Here is an 18,300-nt window from a genome sequence, read left to right as displayed (position 1 = left end):
GGCATCATCTCCCCACCATGTATTAATAGCTACTTACGTGCGCTGGGAATTCTCTCGCTGCGTCTCTACTTACTGGGTGTCACACACGGCGGCGGCTGCAGCAGCTCCAGCGCATTTACGCCGACCCGGAGCGCACAGGCAGGCGAGCAGGCTGGCTGGCTGGCTAAGAGACTGACTGCCTGCCCAGTCCCCGCCGCCGCAGAGCCGACTGGCTCCGCGGAGAGGGCCCGCCCCGAGCCCCGAGGTGCCTCCCCATTGAGCCGGAGAGGCGCCAATCACACGAGCAAAGCCTGCCCAACCCTCTCCCTCCCCTCTTTCCACTCACTCAATGAGCCGGCTGCAGGGTAAACAAGGTAAAATATCCTTCCGCAGCGCGAGCTGTGAAATAGGAGCTTTTGTGAGCCGTGGCTGCTGCTGCTGCTACTACAGCTAGTGACAAGTTGTGGCGTTGCATTGACCTCTGGTTGTTTCCGTTTAAGCCTCAGTTTGCAGTGTGTTTGGAGGGGATTTTCTCTTTCTCTCTCCTCCCGGCATCCTCGTGCATCTCTTCATCGAGGGTTTCCTCTTTTTTTTTTTTAAATGAAGAACTTGGTTATATAAACGTCGAAATGTTATAATGAAAAGCCTGACTTCCCCACCCCAAATGATCATTGGAATGCAACAATCCGTGCCAAGTATACTGCAATACAACACTTGACATAAAATTTCCCAGTGGCAGTTACATGGTAGGTAGATGTTCACCCGGGGAAGCTTCCACACATAGGTGCCTGCTCCCTAGGTGCCCGAGGACCCACAAAATTCCCCGTGAAGGGGCCGGGCACCCACACATTTTGGCGCCAGGATCATGCACACTGCATGGCGCACACACAGCCCCAGGCACCCACGGTGGTGAGGCCAAACTGGCACTCCTGCTTCCACACAAACCCATAGAGATGGGATGCTCAGCTTCTTCTCATAGAATCACTGAGTTGGAAGGGTGATCTGGTCCAGCCTCTTGCAGTGCGGGAATCTTTTGCCGGATGTGGGGCTCAAACCCATAACCCTGAGATTCAGAGTTTCAAGCCCTACCAATTGAGCTATTTTACACTCGGAGAGCTAGTGGCTGAATGACTACTTTTGACCTGTAAGGGCGCCTCCGGGCAGTCCACCCACCCAGGATCGCAGCACCAGGAAGGAGAGTCCCCAAAATTCACGCTCGCCATATGTCAGGAAATGTCATGGCTTTGGGGTGTAAAAATGCCATAGGGGGAATTTGCTCAAAATCTCAACAACTTTGCGGGTGTCAGGGATTGTACTTTTTGAAACATTGCACCCCTAAAAAAAAATTCAGCCAGCAGCTTCTGCCCCTGAGCAACACAGTGTAAGGTGATCAGCATGATTGCAGCCCTATACATAGCTACCCCATCAAAGAAAAGAAAACCCAGTCTCTGCTTGGTTATTTTTCTCATTCTCTGGCTGTGTCTATGGTAATTTCCCTTAAACAAACTTCAAGGCCTTCTCATTCACTTGCCACAGCAAGGAGGGTCCATTAATCACCCAGACACACCTAGTTCCCTTTCGGAATGCGCTCGTCTGCTTCCCCTCTCCACTATATGCACAGGGGCGCTGCTACACAACAACAACAACAACAACAACTTGGCAACATCATACTAGAATAGCTGTAAAAGCCCTGCTTTTTCTGGGATAAATGGGCTTACAACACAACCTTTACCATGTTTATTCCGAAGCCCTACCAAATTCATTGGGGGCGTACTCCCAGTTAAGTGGGGTTTAAATTGTAGTCTTACCCTGTGGCAGAATCCATCAGCACCCAGCAACTTAAAGGAAAAGAGCTCAGGATGTTTTCTACTAACCACTTTGGCTTAGCCCTTTAAAAGTAGTGAGCCACCCTGAAGGTGAGGGAGGGAGAAACCATTCCCTTGTCGCTTTCTTTCACTGAAGTTAATAATCCTTCACTTTTTTCAGCTTTAAAAACAAAAAAAAACAAAGCAAGTTATAAAAATGATCTTACTTTATAATAACAATGTTTGTGTCGTCATGGTGTGGTTTTCTTGGTCACCAACAGGTGGTGCTATGAACTACAGCATGGCCAGAGGTGGTGAATGGACAGCCTCAAGTGGCCAGGGATGAGATAGGCGCACAGAAGCGCTGGCTGGCCTCTAGATGCACAGCGGTCATGGCGGCATGAGACAAAAAGGGGGAGGTTTAAGCGGCCCTTCAAGCCCCTATCACTGCTGCCGCTTGTGGAAGGAGGGGAATGAAGGGGAGGAAGTCTCCCCCTCCCCAGCCCATGATGCTGCTGTGGGAGCAAGAGGAAAAGGAGGACAAATGAGAGAAATAAGCTACTTTCTTCGGTTTTCTTGGCAGAAGGTGCACAGGACCCCACAAGGGTAGAGTGGGTAGGGGAGGGAACTGATGAGCAAAGTAAGCAGTGGGGCAGACCCTAGTCAAGGAATAAAAGCAATGCATATTTTAGAAGACATCTGAAGGCAGCCCTGTTTAGGGAAGTTTTAATGCTTGATGTTTTATTGTATTTTTAATACTTTGTTGGACGCCGCCCAGAGCAGCTGGGAAAACCGAGTCAGATCGGTGGGGTATAAATTATTATCATCATCATCATCATCATCATTATCATTATCATCAGATTAGGCTAGAACATGAAGTGCAATGATTTTCTCTCTTTGTAGATCACAGAAGTTCTATGAGTTTGCTCAAAGCAGCAAAAGATCTCTTAATACAGCCGTAAAACTTAAAATTTAACTATTTAAAATATTATTATTTTTAAAGCTGGAAGAGATACACAAAATTCATAGCCTGTAGTGACCAGAGCTGGATCTGCTGCCACTGCCTTTTATATTGGCCCTGCTCTTGTGCAGTCTGACCCATGGAAATTAATTTGGTGTCAATTTTTCTGCTACTTATCTTCATGGCTGGAAAGACTTTTGCTGTTTAATCTCTGTGTCAGGCCGTCAATGAGAAGGGCCAGTAAAAACCAAAAAATGGCAGGGAAGTGGAACTCTAGCATATTGCAGGTGCAGGGAGGCGGTGGAGAAAGAATGAATATCAAATAAAAATATTCATAAAATGATGACTCGTTTGAAGAGTAATTTATTGTTATTATTACTTCATTGGGGGAAATATCCAGCAAACCAATACAAATCAAAACTAGATGGGTGGCAGAATGAATTTTTTGATTAGTTTTATAAAGTGTGAAAGCAATTTTCTTCCAACTTGAAAGCGTAGATTGGAATCCCTTTGAAAACTCTGCAAGGCTGTATGGTAGATAAAAAAAATAATGTTAGGAAGTTTCATGGAGGCAAGGTCAAGGCACCTTAACAAATTCTAAAATGTCCTTGACTCGGGTTCAATGAGTTTATCCAGGGAATGCATGTCAATTTAATAGTCTTTCTTTTCATACTCATTTTCTTAGGAAAAAAACGCAAGACATATGCACAATCACCTAAAAAAAAAAAAAATGCTACTGAAATATGCTTTATCTCTGGGGAGAAAAGACAGCCTAGGTCAATCACAATAAATTAAAAGGCTTAGCCAACACAAAACTATTTTGCCCATTATAGTTCAGAATTGGGGAACCTGTGACTTGTAATATGTTGTTGCTGTTGTTTTTGTTTCTACTATTATTATACCACCCTTCATCACTGCTCTTTTCAGGCATTTAAATGGAGAAGAACATAGGCCGGTGCCTTATACCTAGTCTTATACCATCTGGCTCAGTATCAAGGACCACCTCTCCTAATATAAACTGCCCCGGACTCTGCATTCATCCTCTGAGGCCCTTCTTTGTGTGCCTCCTCCACGTGAACAGGCCTTCTCTGTAGTGGCTCCCCATTTGTGGAATGCTCTCCCCAGGGAGGTTCTCCTGGCACCTTCATTATTTATAATTTAGGTGCCATGCAGAAATGTTCCTCTTCAATCAGGCTTTGGGCTGATTAACATTCTACAGCCTTTTAAATGTGTCTGTGGGAAGGGGGGCATGTTATTGTTTTGCTGTTTTGTCTTTAATTATTTACTTTTTCCAATCCTATATTTTATTCTGTGAACCGACTGGCAGCAGCTTACTAGGGTGTTAGGCGGGGGACATTCCCAGCCCTACCTGGGAGCTCCAGGGATTGCATGTGGGGCCTTCTGCATTGCAAAGCTCTACCACTGAGCTCTACCTTGTCTCAAACTCTCCCTCCACCTGCCAATTCTGTCTTGCAGCCACCTCCTCACCTCCCAAGGCTAGGCCCACAGCTGGGAGCTTCCAGAGAAGATGCTGGCAACTCCTTATGCAGAGATTTTGAGTCGGAGGTGGGGTGGGAACCAAGCAAATACAGTGGTACCTCTGGTTGTGTACAGGATCCGTTCTGGAGGCCTGTTCGCAACATGAAAAGCCCACAACCTGAAGCGCCGTATCTGCGCAGGTGCGCGGCGCAATTTGGCGCTTGTGCGCATGCGCGAAGCGCAAGTTAACGCTTCTGTGCATGCGTGAGTGGCGAAACCCGGAAGTAACCCTTTCCAGTACTTCTGGGTCGCCGCGGGACGCAACCTAAAAAAACATAATGTGAAGCAAACATAACATGAGGTATGACTGTAGTCACATCCTGCTGCCTAGCCAGACTTAAAAGCTTGCGCACTGCTCATTCCTCTTAAGAATAAATAAATCCAGAGGGTGCTGTTTAATAGAAGTGCAAGATTTACAGTGGCGTGCTGCATGACAAACAAAAATTAGATGCGCACAAAGCAGTTTTAGGTGCTGCAGCTGACGAAATGCGGTGTAAAAAAGCAAGCCCAGCATTTCAGAAAGCTCTGCCTTTTGTTCCCGTTGTATGGAGGGGGGGCTGCAAGGAAATGAAAGTGATGTGCTGAAGTGACAAGGGATTGTTTCTGCCAATTATTTATCCTGCACAGTCCTTTTCAGGGGACAATATATGATAGTATTCCAGGGGTAGCCAAAGCAATGCCCTTCAGATGAGCCAATGGTCAGGGATGATGGGGGTTGTCGTTCAACAATGTACTACTATTGGTTACAACTATAGTAGCTCATCATCTTTCCCTCCCCCACCCCCGCCGCCACCAGCTGTGAGGGTGCAAAAGTGCTTATCAACTTATCAACTGTCTAAAATAATAATAATAGAGAAAGAAACCCAAGGCTTTAGAAAGGCAGCTAAAATAAATAATATAAATTATTTTGATGTATTTTGTGGTTCCGTATTCTGAACCGCCCTGAGACCTGTGGGTATAGGGCGGTATATAAATTTAATAGATTATTTATTATTGATTGATTGATTTTTATTAATGAAGTACAGATGAGATCATCAGCCTTTGCCTCATGTTATGTTCGGCAACCGTACCTTTGACTGAGGGCTGATCAAAACCTGGCCTCCCAAATTCTCCACATTATTTATTGTGGGTAAAATTGGGGAGATGTTGCCAAATATTCTCGCAGGGAGATGAAAATTATTCAAGAGGTTGCCCCCTCACCTCCAGAAAATTTTCTACTTAGAAGTTTCGGCTTGTAAAATGTTGGACAAAACTCTGCTGCTACCTTGAAGGAAGCAGCAGGCTAGGCGAGGAGAAGCTAGGAGAAAGGGGTCCAAGCCCATTGCTGGCTTGAGCCACCTTCAACAGTATTGAAACTGGGTCCACAGAGAGCCCAAGAGAGACAAACATTCAAACAGAAATGGCTGGACAATTGTTTTCAGAGAAATTTTGGCTCAGCCCTACTTGAAATGAAATCAGCAGGCTGTCTTGTGCTACTGGGATATACCAAATGAATCTTCTAACTTTCTTATTTCTGTTAGTTCCAGAGCTGATTAGTCATTTGCTGTGTGATTTCCGGCATAACCTCTATGACAATGGAGATATCATGAAGGGAGCTGGGAATTAAATTATCAACATAATTAGGCGTGCCAAATATGAAAATGTTTATTTTATGTGTCGTAAATACATCTCTTTTTTTACATAAAAAGGGAGAAAAATGAAGAATGAGGCCTTGTAATTAATGCTCTGCTGCCAGAATGATGCAACAGTTAGTTTATTAAAACACACACACACACACCAAAAAAAACCCCAAAGCCCTACTGTCTCTGAATAGCTAACTCTGCACTCTGACGCTTGCCAAACTGTGATGTTGGCAGATTTCCAAACCAAGCAGGTCCAGAAAAAGCGAAGACTCCAAGAGTGACCTGCTGCCAGCTCAATGATTTTAACTCCAGGAGCTGACAGCAACAGTGACCTAGCAGAACACAATGCAGATTAAAATAGTCAGAGAACTTCTCGAGCAACATGTACTGCATACAAGAGGTCCCAGATTCAATCTGCAGGTATGGCTGGTCAAGACTCCTGTCTGTCTGAAATGCTGGAAAGCTGAAGCAAACAGTTACAGAACTACATGGCCTAATGGTCTGAATCAGTAGGACAGTTTCTTAAGATTCACCTCACAGTCACGTTGAGCACTTCCTGCTGCAATGTGGAAGAGAGGCGAGAACTATCCCAAAATAGCGGGACTGTAGGAAGGACATTTTTCCCCCCTCCTCTCAAACATTGGGCAATGTAGCATTCCTAGGAATACAGGAAGTAGCCCTTCACTGAGTCATGCCCTTGATATGTCTAGCCCAGTATTGTCCTTGGCAGTGACTCTCTAGGATTTCAGATCAGAGACATCCACAACGCTAAGAAATGCTCCTTGTTATTGTTCCTGACATCCAGTTTTGAGAGTTCCTGGGGGAAAAGGGCACCAAGGTTCAATTTTAATATTGCACATTTTTCTGTGCATACTTTAAAATTAGGTCCAGTCGTGGCCGACTCTGGGGTTGCGGTGCTCATCTCACTTTATTGGCCGAGGGAGCCGGCATACAGCTTCCGGGTCATGTGACCAGCAGGACTAAGCCGCTTCTAGCGAACCAGAGCAGTGCGCGGAAACGCCATTTACCTTCCCGCAGGAGCGGTACCTATTTATCTACTTGCACTTTGACGTGCTTTCGAACTGCTAGGTTGGCAGGAGCAGGGACCGAGCAACGGGAGCTCACCCCATCGCAGGGAATCGAACCACCGACCTTCTGATCGGCAAGCCCTAGGCTCTGTGGTTTAACCCACAGAGCCACCCTCGTTAAGCAGAGAGCCAGAATTGGATGTATATTCCCATCCAGTGTGCACTTGATGGGCAAATCAGGTTAACTGATTAATTTATAATAATGTTTCTATCCTGCCACCCTCCGACAGGAAAATGGGATTTTAAGTGTTGTGTTGAAGAAATTTAAAAATGTCTCTACCTAATTCACCCTTTCTGAAACAATGCGTGAACTGGAACACAGCCATCCTTAACATTTCTCCGAATTTTGCAGTGCAGTTCTCCAGCAAGTAAAGTGTGCATAAAAATTTGAATAATTCGTGAAAACGGCTGTTATGGGGGAGAAGGGTGTTTTGTGGAAATTTTAATGTTTTGTATGAATCTTTTTTTTTATAGATGGTATAATGCATTTATTTTTGTTTTAATGTAAGTCACTTGGGGACTTTTTAGGTGACTAATAAATTTAAATACTACTCATAAAAATAATACATACATGCAAAGGTGCATTACTTTAGGAGAGATGGCATACAATAATGTGTGTATTAGAATAAATCTGCACTAAAAGGCCAGTGAATTTTCATGAGGACTCTAAAAATAAATAAATCACAACCTGATTTGGAAGGGTGGGGACCTGAATGGAAAAAAATGGGGAAATGTCAGGGACTGGACTGAAGAGGAGGGCTGGAGATTGCCCCCTCCTTCTCCTCTGCTTCCCTTGGAAGAGCAAAGGACTCTTCAAGAGCAAAGGGCTCAAAGAGTTTGGTTTTTGAGGCCACCTGTAGGGCCACAGGCTGTTGCTTGGGAAAGAAGGGGAGTGAGCTCAGAGTGAGCAACATCACTATGGAGTTAAGGATTGGATTCTTTGTCTTGCAACACGGTAACTGAATAAAACCATAAATACACACTTTCTTGCTTCTTTGATGCTACTGGGGGAGCAGAGAATCCTCCAAGCATGGCAAAAATGAGAAACTAAGAGAAACCAACATTTATGGGTTTGTCTATCCCTAGAGTAATTGCTCTAGTTGTATAGTTCCGTATAGTTAAAGCTATGGTTTTCCCAGTAGTGATGTATGAAAGTGAGAGCTGGACCATAAAGAAGGCTGATGCTTTTGAATTATGGTGCTTGAGGAGACTCTTGAGAGTCCCATGGACTGCCAGAAAATCAAACCTATCCATTCGTAAGGAAATCAGCCCTGAGTGCTCACTGGAAGGACAGATCCTAAAGCTGAGACTCCAATACTTTGGCCACCTCATGAGAAGTGAAGACTCCCTGGAAAAAACCCTGATGTTGGGAAAGATTAAGGGCACAAGGAGAAGGGGATGACAGAGGACGAGATGGTTGGACAGTGTTCTCGAAGCTATCAACATGAGTTTGACCAAGCTGCGGGAGGCAGTGGAAGACAGGAGTGCCTGGCGTGCTCTGGTCCATGGGGTCACGAAGAGTCGGACACGACTAAACGACTAAACAACAACAACAAGAGTAATTGCTCAAGTGAAGTCTCTGCAGCCTCCTTTGGTCTGTAAGGTCTGCTCTGACACCCTGGTACACATTAACACTGGAAGCTTTAGACAAAGCCTAAGATGTGGACTTCTTTTGAGGGCTTATTGTCTCATCACAGAAACGCACTTTGGCATTTGGTCTGGTATCCCTCAGCCAAGTTAAAGCATTCCTTTGTACTCTGCTTAGACATGAGACACACAGTGCCAAAGTTTCTGTTTGCATGCTTTTTGGAGGATATCAGTAATTCAGGTTCAGTAATTTACCAGCACGCCTATCAGGCAAAAACTGTCTGGTTGAGACAACTCTGTTCCAACAATGTAAGGTCACTGTGGCCTGGAGCTGTGACAATATACGCCTCTGTAAAGAAGAGTATCAAGCTTCAAGGTCAGATATTATCTCCATTTGCCTTCACCTGAGAATGTCTTCTGCCATCAACAGACAACTGCTGTTACAGGTCTCCTATTATCAGTTTACAAACTCAAAGTCCATACACCTGATTCTTGGGATTGGTTGCTACCAAAGCAGTATGGGGGGTTGTTTTATCTACTCACTTCATTGGTAATGAATTTTACTTATTAAATAATGACTTGGAAAACTGTTCCCTAATTTTTCTTTGTTTACCTATGGAGTAATTATATAGTAATTACTGTGCAAGTGTCAGAAGGGCTACGACAAACAAAGGAATGCTATGCTTTATGAGCACAATCCCATAAATGTTTACTTGGAAGATAGCAATGCTTGCTGCTTCCTACTGTGTTTAGGGTTGCAGCTGAAGTCAAGGGGACAACATAGCCTGTACTCCAAATCCCACTTAGCTAGGAGTAAGCCCCATTCAGTAGGATTTGCTTCTGAGAAGACATGGTTAGGATCATGATGTAAGTCATGAATTAAGCCCCATTTATCTCAAAGGAAATTTAGTGCAGCTAACTGAGTCTGGACTGGAGCCTTTATATCTAAGTCTTAATAGGTTGAGATTTCATTTCATTCATTTCACACTCGAGATCATTTGTTGCCTTCTCCAAAAGTACACTCCACTAGGGATAGGTAAATCTGTCGCAATTTATTATTTTTTCAGTCTCAGAATCATAGAAATTTAGTGTTGGAGGGACCCCAAGGGTCATCTAGCATAGCTGTCAACTTTTGCCTTTTCTTGCGAGGAATCCTATTCGGAATAAGGGAATTTCCCTTTTAAAAAAGGGGAAAGTTGGCAGCTATGTCATCTAGTCCAACCCCCTGCAATGCAGGAATCTCTGCTAAAGCATCCATGATAGATAGCCATCCAACCTCTGCTTAGAAACCTCCAAGGAAGGAGAGTCCACCACCTCTGGCAGGAGTCTCTTCCACTGCCAAGCAGCTCTTACTGTTCTTAAATGTAGTTCACCACATTTCCACATCACTTTGAGATTTATTTATTTTTTTATCCTCATGAAAATTCAGCATTTCAGTACAGTGGTACCTCGAGTTATATACGCTTCAGGTTACATATGCTTCAGGTTACAGACTCCGCTAACCCAGAAATAGTACCTCAGGTTAAGAACTTGGCTTCAGGATGAGAACAGAAATCGTGCTCCAGTGGCACGGCAGCAGCGGGAGGCCCCATTAGCTAAAGTGGTGCTTCAGGTTAAGAACTGTTTCAGGTTAAGAACGGACCTCCGGAACAAATTGAGTACTTAACCCGAGGTACCACTATATACACATTTCTGCAAAGCAATTTCCCCCAATATATGTGTTTTCTATACATAGCATATGCATTTTTTGCTCATATTACTTGTTTTGAGAACTGCATTACGAAATCCAGAGAAGTTTGAGTTTTGAAGGATATTTGTGTTTTGGCTCATGCATTGATTTGGAAACTGCAAAATAGTTAAGTTTGTGTTTAGGTGCAAACTGAATCAAATGTCTCCACCATCCTTACTCCCTACCCAGCCATGCTTATTTTCCAAGGCAGAACACATTGAAGTTATTTCTGCCTTCAGAAAAAAACACAGAAAATATTTTCTATTTATTAATGACAGGTCTCCCACACTGTGACAAATGCACAAAAAATCATGTTCAGGTGACAACCCAAGCCCAAATGTGCTTTCCTGATCTTTGACAGATACTTTTGCAATGTTTTCACTTGGGGTATCATGAAAAGGTAGATTGTCTGGCTTCCTGACTCAACACACAGATGGACTATTCCCCCAAGTTCTCTCGTTTCCTCAAATAAATCTCAGCAAGGAAGGGCAGACTATAGCTTTTGGTATTTTGGAATGTCAGCATGAAGCTTGGTTAGAGAGTAGCATTACTTTGTTCTTTCGTTTTGGTTTTATAGCCTTCGCGGCTGATGTTAAAGAGATCATTTACTTCAGATATTAAGAGAGTGCTGGAAAGAAAACAGATAATCAGGAACAAAAGAAACCTGGCATGTTCAGCTGTTTGAATAAGCCATACCTCTCTCCTCACCCCTCCAGATTAAACACAAAAGGTCTCAAAGAAAAATTAACGTTGTAGAAACGCTCCACAGATGTCATTAAAGGTGGCTTTTATGCAACCATCAGACGTAAATATGAAGAAACAACACTCGTGGAGGGGGAAGACAACAAGCTGTTTGCTTCAGAGTTTGAACAGCTCTGCCACCACCTACTTCCCAGCTGCTGTTTTATATAATGAATGGGTTTTCATTGCTAACAAAAACATTTGCTTACTCTCATAAAAAAGTGAAAGGGAAAAGGGTGTTTTGAGGTAAGCTAAGTCACTTTATTAAGAGTCATTCTAGGCATACTGTTGAGATATGCAACCCAGAACTGTGAAAGTTAATGAGGGCTCTACAATTGAGTTCAATGGGATTTGGACTGGACTCACCGCTGGTTGGCCTTTGGGCCATGAAATAAATGGCATTTTTAAGCCACCACCCCAATAATATGTTTGAAATGTACAAAGATCAGCTGCAGCTCCTTACTGATTGTCCACTCTGAAGCAAACAGGCTTTGTTTCTGCATAACGTGTGAAACACAAAGCTTAAGGGTCATAGGATTTAAATGTGCTTACATGGGATGTAATAATATGCTTACAATTCGCTCCATTTGATGCCACACTTGGTTGCCAAATACAACTTAACAGACATGGATGGTAGTTACCTTGGCTTCGAGTTATACCACCCACTCCTATATTGGACAAAATGGGTTTACCCCCAAGTGCATTGACTATTTTATTCCTTGCAGTGATAAAACGATAATGTCTCAGAGGAACACAATGAAAAAGGTACTTAGAACGTGGTTGCTGCTCTAGATGTGCTAGCAACTTGTTCAACTCCTTAATTCCAACAGGTATAGTACCAACCTAGATATATCAGCTTTCCAGTACCATCTGCAGATATGGGCAGCTGCTGTCTCACGTCTAAGTGGCTAGAGGAATCCAAGCCACTTCCTTCCTTTCCTCGCGGCTGCACTAGGAAACTCCAGCTGATGGTTGAGGCTTTGGTCATTCAGGGCTCTCAACTGCTCATTAGTGCCTTCCCACCCCTTTTTGGCTGCCCTAGCCATCCTGGGTGGCTTCCAACACATATAAAAACCTAATAAAACATCAGATTAAACAGATTAAAAGCTTCCCTGTACATGGCTGCCTTCGGGTGTCTTCTAAAGGCCCATCTCCTTGACATCTGATGGGAGGGCGTTCCACAGAGTGGATGCCACTACTGAGAAGCCCCTCCGTCTGGTTCCCTGTAGTTTCACTTCTTGCGGTGAGGGAACCACCAGAAGGTAGTGTGCTTTATGAATGAATTTATGTCCCCTTCCTTGGGGAGAGCTAAGCCAGCTTGGCTCACACAAAGAAGGCTGGCTCTCCTCCAATTTCATACTGGTATATGCCTCATGCTATGCTGCACTCCTTGCTGATTGTGGAAGCTTAAAAATTGGTGGGACGCGGGTGGCGCTGTGGGTTAAACCACAGAGCCTAGGACTTGCTGATCGAAAGGTCGGCGGTTCAAATCCCCGCAGCGGGGTGAGCTCCCATCGTTCGGTCCCAGCTCCTGCCCACCTAGCAGTTCGAAAGCACCCCTAAGTGCAAGTAGATAAATAGGTACTGCTCCAGCGGGAAGGTAAACGGCGTTTCTGTGTGCGGCACTGGTGCTGGCTCGCCAGATGCAGCTTCGTCACACTGGCCACATGACCCGGAAGTGTCTTCGGACAGCGCCGGCTCCCAGCCTCTTGAGCAAGATGAGCGCGCAACCCTAGAGTTGGTCACGACTGGCCCTGACGGGCAGGAGTACCTTTACCTTATGCTGCACCCATCATTTATTTCCAGCAAAGCATGCCATCTTTATCTCAAAGATGAAAAGACAGCATGGGAAGACTGAAGTGAACAACACAGAAATTCAGGAATCTGCATGGCAGTCTGATCCTCAGGCTACTTCAGATGTTAAGTACTTCAGTGGAGTTAAGTACAAATAAGTTGATGGTGCTAAAATGACTTAAAGGAAATCACATCGCTTCTGTATGTTGTAAATCAGGCAGGGATTATTCTCTCCCAAGCACAAAACAGCTAAAATGACATAGAAGTGTTAACTGTATAAAACAACTCTTTCCATATAAAGCAGAGATGGAGGCCTGTGGCTGGCTGAGGATGATAGGAGTTGTAGTCCAACAACATCTGGAAGGCTGCCGTTTCCTCACCTTGACATAAAGGAGCTCTTGGATGAATTCCCTACTAGACTTGCTACCAGAAATGCATGAGAAGACAAAATGCTGAGACAGGTCGATGCAACCTACTGGACAAGTTCAGTGTGCAGAAGATATCTGCAGGAATGATGGCATGTAGTGAGCTCTTTACGAATGGGGCCATCAGGAATTTCAAAACAGTTATTATTTTGATTTTCTCCTACATTTTGTTTACATAATGAACTCCAGATGTCCTTAGGCAGTAGCTGCATCCTGCGATAAAAAAACTGACCATCATTTCATTACCCATCATCCCCTTACCCCTGTGGAAAAAAACCCCAGAAAGCAGCAAACATGATAACTGTGAAACAGGAAATATTCTCATACTGGTTCCCATGAGAAATTTTGCTCCCAGGCTGGATTGTCCCTCTTTTATATGTGAAAGAGTTTTCCAGCGTGTTTTCTCTACTCTACAGCAGGAATGGGGAGCCTGAGGCATTCCAGATGTTATTGGACTCCAACTCCCATCCACCCCAACCAGCATGACCAATGAACAAGGAAAGTAGAAGGGTATAGGAAGTTTCCCATTTCTACTCTACAGTCTGGTTTGGTCCTGTCCATTTATACAGTGGTACCTTGGTTCCATTCTGGAAGTCCGTTCTTAAACCAATTTACAAATGGAACACACTCAACAGGAAGCAGAACATGTTCTGCTTCCAAGGCAAAGTTCACAAACCAAAACACCTGCTTCCGGGTTTGCAGCTTTCTTAATCCAAGTTGTTCATAAACTGAGCTGTTCTTAAACCAAGATACCGCCGTACTATTCAGACATTCCCCAAACAGATGCTTTGATCTATTTCTTTATGTGATAACAGCAGCAAGAGTAATATACATCCCAAAGTGGAAAGATAAAGAAATAGAGATAGGGAAACCACAGAAGGATGAAGAGGAAGTGCTTATCTTTTGGGAAGAAGGAAGAATCAGTACTGCTATGTATCAAAGTTTTAGAAAAAATACTTAAATAGAATAACAATTTACAAACTCGGAGATGGGGAGCCAATGGCCCTCCAGGTGTTATAGGGCCAGCATGGCTAGTGGTAAGGGATGATGAGAAGTGTAGTAAGCCCCACTGAATTGCCTCTGAGTAGACATAAGTTGCTGTCACATGCAATGTTGAGCAAAATCATGGCTTAGTGATTGCGACTGCTTTGGACTGTTTAGCAGAGTGCAGCGGGACAGTTAAGTCTTGGTGCGTCAGCCAAACTCAGGCTAATGGTTAAGCTTTCTCCTACTTAACCATGAACTGTTGTCAAGGTTAAGTCCCTGGGAGCTAGCAGAAAACAATAGTGGGTAGACCCATACCATATTTTTAAAGCATACTCAACACACATTTAATGCACATGACTGCCCTCCCCCCAAGAATCCTGGGAATTGTAGTTTCCTCTTCACAGAGCTACAGTTCCCATCATGTTTAACAGACTACAGTTCCCAGTATTTTATTTCATTTTTAAAATGTGCATTGAATCTGGGCAAACCAGGCCATAGGCAAGATATGCAAACGAGAAACAGGTACCTTTTGTACTTTACAGCCGCACTTCGAGATAATTGCGCCGAAAAGCCTAACGGCTGCAATATTTACAAGGTGAATCTCAGTCACTCCTTGAAATGAGTATCGAATCTGCTTTAAATTGTGAGTCATTGTCCACAGTGGAGGTAATCCTTGGGGCAACTGATATCGCAGGAATTAACCGTGATCTTTCTATCATTGCTTCGACATCCGCCTTCATATAAAGCTGAATAAGGAAAATGCCTGTTCTACTGCGGAGAGGAGGAAATTATTTTGTAAAACACTCTGGTGTAATGTTCCCTGCTCCTCCCACCTGCCTCCCCTGGCCTCTTGGCCACCCATGCTTTTCACAACGGCGGGCTGGCTTTAACGACCCCTCTGAATGTTTGTGCAGATTCCATTACGCTTCTCGCCGGTTTCCACGCACAGGCACATGGCGTCTCGTTACTCCTTCCTTGTTTGTACAGAGCAGGCTGAGCCCTCCCCATGGGGAATGCATTCTTTCTTCACGCTGCCGGAGGTGGGCTGTTGCACCCAGGGATTCCACCACTCCTTTCCTACGGGCTGGTTTTGCAGCCTGAGCTCCTCCCACGTGAAACGCTTTCGCTGATGCAACAGCTCAGCCGGAGCTGAGAAACTTAGCTGGAAGCCAGTCTCTGGCTGAACTCTAATAATTAGGCAAGGACACAGAAGGTGCCTTTGAAACTTGTATTCCTGGTTTTGGGGAATGTCATAATAGTCAGAGCCTTTGGTAGGACATGTCTGTAAGGACATCCTTTTCCACAGGTGTTGCCTCTTGGTGTGTGATTTATTGGTCTTGCTCTTTCCTTGTCTCCACCCAGCACTCTGAATACTTGGTGCTGTCCTCTGCATCCACTAGGAGGTCCATCAGGCCATAACTTATTTATCATCGATCCAAAGCCAGCTTTAATTACAGTGGTACCTCGGGTAAAGAATTTAATTCGTTCTGGAGGTCCATTTTTACCCTGAAACCGTTCTTAACCTGAGGTACCACTTTAGCTAATGGGGCCTCCCGCAGCCGCAGCACGATTTCTGTTCTCATCCTGAGGTAAAGTTCTTAACCCGAGGTACTATTTCTGGGTTAGCGGAGTCTATAACCCAAAGTGTTTGTAACCCAAGGTGTTTGTAACCCAGGGTACCACTGTACCAGGAACAAGGGGGAAATTGATAGGGAAGCTGTGGGTTTAGTTAATTCGTTCCAGAGGTCCGTTCTTAACCTGAAACTGTTCTTAACCTGAGGTACCACTTTAGCTAATGGGGCCTCCTGCTGCCACCGCGCCACCACCGTGCGATTTCTCTTCTCATCCTGAAGCAAAGTTCTTAACCCAAGGTACTATTTCTGGATTAGTAGAGTCTGTAACCTGAAGCGTCTGTAACCTGAAGCGTCTGTAACCTGAGGTACCACTGTACATGTATACATGCAGGGCTCCCCCCCCCCTCCAACTGGCAGTTGCTGGAACTCAGGTGGGCGCCAATGCCATTATAACAGAACAAGGGAGGTGTTCATTTTTCTAGAAAAATAGTACTGTATACATGTATAGCTTACCTGGATGAGACTGTAATTAATGATAATAAGAATAGCCTTTTTACAGCCGGAACTCACCAGAACTCAGTTCTGGCATCTCTCAGGTGGGCACCATTGCCATTATAAGAGAACAAGGGAGGTGTTCGTGGTGAGATCCGACATCCCTTTTTCTAGAAAAATATCACTGATGGTAATAATATCCAAACACACCTCCTTCAAGAGATAGTTGATACCGTCAGTTGAACCAGCACCTTATACTGGGCCCAGAAACAAACTGGTAACCAGTGAAGGTGCAACAGAATTGAAGACCATGTTCCAGATGGCGAGATCCAGTTAATATTCTGTACATACATACTTCCTTTCATGCTAGAAACAGGGCTGCACTTTAAACTTCCATGTCAGAACACCTTTTTTTTCTACCGGTGCTTTGCCAGCACACCAGGAAGAAGAGTCAAGACAATCAAATGTGGATCAATAGGTTACATTGAGTAAATATAACAACTTGAGGATCTACAAAACAAATTAACTAGTCAGATTCGACCAATGTAACCAAATCCACTTAAGTCCGGGTAGCTGTCCATTAATAAATGGGTGTAATTTCTACTCCCATCACCTGGGCAAAGTTAACAGCTGCACTCTGTGTGCACACAGCAAGGTTTCCTAAGATTCCTCCCTCCCCTCTGCGTGGACCTTGGGTGTAAGAGCCCTAGAGGCACACCGTGGCCTCGTTGGTCAACATTCACCTCAGTGTGTCTGTTAAACCAATGGGCACCCCCAATGGGCATCCTAGACTATGCCTGTCAATGAAAACCCGCTCTTGCTGCTGAATCAGAGCAAGCAACAATACAAGGGAAACCCAAATTGCTGTTTGTTCTGATTCAGCATTAAGGAGTGGTTTTCTTTTGGAGAAAGTGGCGGGTCAAAAAACAGAAATGCTGGATACAGAGCCTTACAGTGCAGACTTGTGCCTAGAAAGCAAAAAGTAAGTGTGGATTGTGCCCTCAGTCACTGCATTTTGAACCCATGTGGCTTCCATATACCATAATCTAACCTGGATGTTACCTGTGAATTTAAGACTCCTTCCACAACAACAGGATTTGTCTAATATCTCAGTTGCCTGAGAGCGAGGATGGGGAGGTGATTTGGGGCTATCAGACTTGGGCCAGGGAGATCAAGGTTCAAATCCCTGCTGATCTGTAAAACTCATATTGGGCCATTCTAACTCAACCTAAACAACCTCGCAGGGTTGTTGTGATAATAAAATCAGAGGCTGCGGGAAAACTGGCATATACATGGTCCTGAGAAACTTGGAGGAAATGCAGGATGAAAACGTAGCAAAATAAAATAATGGAATTGAATGTGACTGCTAAGAAATAAAATACATTCAAGATAAAGCATTCAGGAGATTACTTAGTGCTGGTGAACTACACACAAACTTGAGTTCTTGCTTGGGAAGAAATTCAGGCCTTTTCTCTTTTGCATGTAAGTAAAACATGCTACAGTTGTTTATTCTCCAAGGAGAGAAATATTTTTAGCTTCTGTACTCAGAGCATTGTGGTGTACTGAAAACTTTTTGATTAAACGGCAATAAAAGCTCAGCCTGTTACCAATTTTAGGCAGTTACCATGCCAACATGATAGGATGATGTACAGAATAAATAATGGAAGGGTTATGAAACGGAGTTTGAAATGACAAAGAGTTAGGTATGTCCTACATGTTGGGGGACTCTTATTCAACTCTTCAAAGCTCACAAAAGGATAGTCTCCTGGGATCAGCTTCAGATCTGTGTTCATGTCTATGAAATTACAGCTGTATAAGGATTTGGGCTTCTGTATAAGGCTTGTCAAATGGGACAGCCTTTTGGGAGGTACCTTGACATTTTCATCTGCGGACAAGCTAGAACAGGACTGGTCAACAGATGGATGGTCCACGGAGCCAATTGGCACATTTGCTTCCTGGTAGAGTTCCTGTGCCTTT

At 44.2% G+C, this 18,300-nt stretch overlaps 1 long non-coding RNA gene across 2 annotated transcripts in view; it reads right to left on the bottom strand.

The window, feature by feature from the left end:
• LOC308472852 overlaps window positions 1-18,300 on the bottom strand; it is a 360,690-nt gene that overhangs the window by 66,379 nt on the left and 276,011 nt on the right. The gene's annotated exons all lie outside the window — the stretch shown is intronic.

The sequence above is a fragment of the Podarcis pityusensis genome (assembly GCF_964106645.2).
Source record: "Podarcis pityusensis genome assembly, chromosome: 3".
Classification (NCBI taxonomy): domain Eukaryota; kingdom Metazoa; phylum Chordata; class Lepidosauria; order Squamata; family Lacertidae; genus Podarcis; species Podarcis pityusensis.
This window is presented reverse-complemented; position numbering and strand designations above follow the sequence as displayed.